General features: G+C 48.2%; 1 non-coding gene across 1 annotated transcript; it reads left to right on the top strand.

Moving 5' to 3' along the window:
- Positions 1 to 2,577: 2,577 nt before the first annotated feature.
- On the top strand, positions 2,578 to 2,697 carry LOC146195776 (U5 spliceosomal RNA). The gene has a single exon (XR_014706247.1). It is a non-coding gene; the product is annotated as a U5 spliceosomal RNA (small nuclear RNA).
- Positions 2,698 to 5,617: the final 2,920 nt, after the last annotated feature.

Here is a 5,617-nt window from a genome sequence, read left to right as displayed (position 1 = left end):
TCTTGTCCTTAGTTATCATCTCCCGGAGACGCTGATTTTCCTGGCGTAGTTCAGATATTTCTGCTCTGAGGCTCTCAATGACCTCGGCTAAACCTGGAGAAGAGGTCTTTTCAGCATATGATACATGTTTGGAGACAGTATGTGAGGATGTCACCTGATGCGTATTCGGATCATCCGACTCCTTAGGTGCCGATTTGTCGACAGGCTTTGCATAAGCTCGAGCCGGGCACTGGGCACTCAGGGCGATATGCGTGGAAGCGCCGCAGGCTACGCAATGAGGAAACTGCTTGCAGCCGGGGTCCTCAGGGTGCGGGTTCTTACCGCAATCCCGACAAACGGCGGGAAACGACCAGTATTTGGCTACATGGCCGATGCGGTGACAGTTATAACATGCGACTGGGCGCGGGCGGTATTCACGGATTCGTGTAATCTCGTAGTCGAATACTAGCCGAGAAGGTAATGCGTCTGATGCGAAGGTCAGAAGTAGCAAATTTGCCTTGCCGAGCATGCGTATGTCTGTGATTTCAGCTGTCTCGCAGCGCAGATGTGCCATGATATAGTCCATCGTGAGGCCTTCTCTAATTCTGATCACACCTCGCGTGCTGCCAACCGCAGGCTGCTTCAGTGGGGACGTGTCCACATCGAACGCTTGGACAGAATCCCGCGTTCGCGCGATTAAACGGGTCAATGTACTACACAGCTTCTTGAAATGCTCAGCGTCCCTGACAGTTATGCGGATGCAGTTAGCAGCAGAATCAAAGCGGAGAATGGCCATATCCGAAAAACACTGAGACTGAGCGCTTTGCTCTATTGCGTTGGTAATAGCCTGTTTCGGGATGTTTGTGACATGCACTTTGTTAAGTGGCCTGATCAGAACAGTGAAATGAGGACGACTCACCCGTTCTGTGTGCAGACGTTGCGGGGACACTTGACGCTTGCGATAGGTTGAAGTCATGCTGCATCCTGTAGTTGTCTTAACCTGAGCAGGAGGGCTTGCAGAGACAGTCAGAGCTGCGGCATCCATTTCCTCGTGCACCGTCGACAATAGCGGGTAATCAACGCTCCCTGTAGCTTGTGGCGTTTGTGGCGTCGGAGGCAGCGTTCGGCTGGATGCGAAGTACGGCGCCGCGTCCATCTGTTCATGCCCCACCGGTAAGAGCGGGTAATCACAACTTCTCGTAACTTGGCTTGACTGTGGGGTTGTAGTCGGTGTAACCTGTGGCGTTTGTGGTGTCGGAGTCAGGGTTTGGCTGGATACGTAGTATGGCGCAGCATCCATCTGCTCGTGACCCGCCGGTAATGGCGGATAATCGGAACGCCTTGTAACTTGGCTTGACTGTGGGGTCGTAGTCGGTGGTTGGCACGGAGTTAAGGTCGCCGGGCGTAAAATTTTGAAGGTCACATCTTCCGGATGCGCTGTGGCGGCAGCGCCGCCCGGCTGTGGCCCGGGAGCAGCCGTGGTCGTGGTGGGCCCTGAGGGCGTCGATTAGGCTTAGCCCGTCAGAAACGCTAGTCCTTGAAAGCTTCGAATCGAACAGCGAGCCGAAAATAAAATTGTTGCAAACAGGTGCCAAACACCTTCACTGACCGTTTCGAGTGGGTTCAGGCCATATCGGGTCTAAAATCCACATACACAATTCGAATATTTATATTCGAATTTATATTCGATGGAATCGCCATAAAGGGGCGATTCCTGCGCATATAGAATATTTATATACAAAATGTTGCCCAAATGTCGTGCTTTGTAGAGGTAAATTCTACCGCCTTAAACCTTATAAATAATTACCTGCTAGAAGTCTGAGGACACCGCTATAGCAAGCGTGAGTGGTTTTCATTTGTGTCCTTTTTACACTTCACTGGCGCTTTTCGACTCCTAATTTAAAGCGTTCTGTATTGCAAAAAAGTGGCGGAATTCCACATTGGCCACACTGCTCATATCATTTGTTTCTGTTTAAACTGAGAAATATGTAGGAGCGATTGTGCTTAAAATAAGAGATTCAGTTCAAAGAAATAACAAGAAATTTAGTTCAGTGCTCTTCATCGCACCCTTCTGCTTAACATTAAGAGTTATTTCTGCCCTCATTTTGCAGTAGAAGTCTTTGAAACTTGGCTCAACGTGCTTGTCGCACCGCAACGTGTTGTCCTGCAATACAGAGCTGACATAGATTCACGCGAGTTCTGGGTCAGTGTCGTGCTATCGCGCTATCGCGCTATCGTGCTTGCAACTCGTTCAGCTATCGGGCTGGGTTTGACTCTCGATAAGTTCTAGCCACGCGATTAAGAGAGCACCTCGCGCTATCAACTTCTCCGCCGCAGAGCGCTGCCGCGGCGGTTTTCGAGAGCAAAGCAACGTTCTGTGGCAGTTAATTTCGCGCCGCTGCCTTATGCATATAGAGTGTTCTTGAATAAGTTAACAAATCGCTTGCTGTTAACACGGTCTTCGCATTACGGGGCGCCCTATGCCTTCCGTCCATTTTTCAGGCAGACGATTTTGTCTTGAGTGGACAGCGCAAGCGGTCCTAGATAGGAGTCCCGTTTGAAGGACGTCGTCGGACATTGCCGTCGGGAGGGCATCGAACGCCCTGGTCCCTCCTGAACATACGAAATAATCTTTCGCCTTTTACTAAAGATTACCGTGGGGAGGGACGATGAGCTAATCGGTGAATTTTTGTGAGGCACTGCCAGTTTAGGCGGGGCCAAAATATTGAAACCATAATTAGAACATCGGAGCCCAGCGTCATTAGGGAACATAATTTAAGCTGATATTTGCGGAAAACGTTCATTTAGGCAGAAAACATTTCGGATATGTAAACAGAAGCCGCGCAGGCAGTTCTTTTCCGCACTGTTAGTCTTCGCCTTTTTTGTTGGTGTAGATAGGCTTTTAAAAGCTCAAGGTCTGCATTGCCTTTGCTCCTTCTTAGAAGCTTGGGGCTCGTGAGTGGTGGCTCACAACCAGTAGAGGCAAAGCAATGAGCGGAAAAGTTCGATCATACTGTTGTCCGCATTGTCCAAGCATGCTTCCCTTGCGTGTTCGTTCACGCAGATATTTCGTAAAAGACGCACGTTGCATATTTTACAAATGTTCCAGCGAGTCCTCAGCTCTACCAGAACGAGTAGTGACACGATTATGTCAAAAGACTTTGTAGTAGAGGCGATACAGCGTTACCAGAAGTAGTTTCATGCTTACTTAGCAAGGGGCCATAGGTTCGAGCTCTCGGTATTGTGCTCACTCCCTACTAGCCCCTAACTGGCGCATGTCCAACAAAGTTGTCCAAAAGGATCGGGAAAGGTCTCCAGGAAGGCGTAAAGTCTCTAACGAATCCGAGGAAACAGACTTCCAGCAAAGGACACCAAAAATGACCCGAGCAGATATCTCGGCTTCTTCACTCTCGAAAAACAATCATCCATTGATACAGGCTGGTTCGTCGTCTTACAAGAAGATGTGAACGAGAAAGTAAGCCAAGCCATTAATGAGAACTTCGTACACATAAACCTCAGTAACACAAGAATAAATAAAATGGCTGCTTCAGTATGCAGGTGACTTCAATTGTCAAGGCTTGATAGTTATAATTGATTGTGAAAAGAAAGTACTGCTGATTTTGTCTCTGCGAAAACTCGGAATGATTCTGTACCGTTTGTAACAATTGTTGATAAGAAGAGTTCTTATCAGTTTTTATTTAGCGAGCGTCTGTAAAACCGTTTAATTCTATACATGCAAAGAGAAGTTATTGGGTACATACATACATACATACATACATACATACATACATACATACATACATACATACATACATACATACATACATACATACATACATACATACATACATACATACATACATACATACATACATACATACATACAAAACGCATATTACTCACATTCCAAAGTACTACACAAAACACTCTATGGTACATAAATTGAAAAGATGACTCCCCAGAGAGGGGTGAATACTATAGAAGGGGGGGGGGTTCTAATAATGGGGGGGGGGGTTCTAATAATGGACGACAGGCATCTCAAGTCTGCTCCCCCGTACAGCATAGAAGCGCGTGTGCCAGCGCCGAAGACACCGCGTCTCGCCGTCCATTTCTAACTGTCCAGACAGATACATCCAGATGACGAGGCGCAGCCTCTGCAAGGATGGGTAAATTGCTCGGGCGGGAGTTCGGCGCGCCTCAGCGAGGCACCTGTGACGCCACAACACAAACAGAACCACAGTGAACACAAGGCGTTCAGAAGGGTAGCGCCGGCGCCTGACACCGGGGTTCATGCGGGCGTTAAACATCCTATCTGCGAGCCGCCACATTGTTTTCGCTACTACACATGCGAAAAAAAAATGCGAAAGGCTCTCAGGAGCACCGCAGTTGGCACAATGGTCATTGGGTAGAATACCTTATCTGGCAAGGCTCTGTCTCGTGGGAAGGACGCCCCAGCGTCTAAGCCAGTCAAAATCTCGCACTTCATTTGGCATCCAACAAGCTGCCCACGCTCGCAATTTGGGGATAGCGGTCTCTCGTTGCTCATCAACTGAAAGCCTGCGAAAGGCAACTAGTTCGCTTATGCGTATGGCTGGTAGGTCGCCTACACTAACATCTCACAGGTCTACATCAAGAGTCGACTTTGTCTCGGCAACCTCGCGGTAAAACGGCAGAGGTCTGTCCGCCTGTGGACCGAGATAATGTTCGGGTGTAAGCACAAGACACGCCGTACTCATCCAGTACAGGATGAGCGAGAGGCCAGGGTAAGATTCGTCAGCCAATAGCCTCTCCACAAGCCTTAACGTGAGTACTCGAGCCACTGTTGTGATGCACGGCAGGCCAACGCCTCCCCTGCTTCTAGGAAGGTGTAGGATGTGACGGGCGGCTAGCGCTGTCCTGCCATTCCAAACAAAATCCCCACAAGAAACGCGAGTCTGTTCGCCACACGGTGCGGGATTGTCGCGACATGCGCCACATAAAAGGTGAAAGCGCATGCTCGTGTCTTGACGACACTGACTTTAGCATTGAGCGTGAGGTTGAAACGCGCTGCGTCAGAAGACTCCGCCTATACTGTGCATATACAAATAGCTTGCGATACCGTTTTGGTCAAATGAACATTCCGCTTTGTGACAACTGTGGTGAGGTTGAAACTGTGCAACATATCCTACTTGAGTGTCCTGCGTACGCTGACGAGCGCGCATACTACGAACATAACATGGAAAACCTCTTCTGAGTGCCTTTAACAATGGGCATTGTTTTAGGTCCCTTAGCCTGCCCTAGGCAACAAAGACTCGCAATGAACTTTTTATTTACGTATTAAAAAGACATTGGAATTTTCGACAAACTTTTAGTTCACCTTGAATGTTACCCTTCGGCCTTTTTCACGCTGTGAACTCTATAAGCACATGTATCGGACCATGCATTTCATAATTTCATTTCATACCATTACTCCACGATGCACCTTAGAACACACTTAATGGCCGCATTTTATCTCCCCCTTCATTTCGTTTAATCTCCTCACGATTTTCCACCTTTACCTACCCGAATTCCCCTTCCTATACAGAGTAGCAAGTCAGCGAAATTTAAACGCTGGCTAAAATCTCTGTTCTTCATTAAAGTGTCTCTCTCTCTCTCTCTG

This window comes from Amblyomma maculatum, chromosome 3, assembly GCF_055883805.1.
Source record: "Amblyomma maculatum isolate TAMU_Amacu chromosome 3, ASM5588380v1, whole genome shotgun sequence".
Taxonomy (NCBI): Eukaryota; Metazoa; Arthropoda; class Arachnida; order Ixodida; family Ixodidae; genus Amblyomma; species Amblyomma maculatum.
This window is presented reverse-complemented; position numbering and strand designations above follow the sequence as displayed.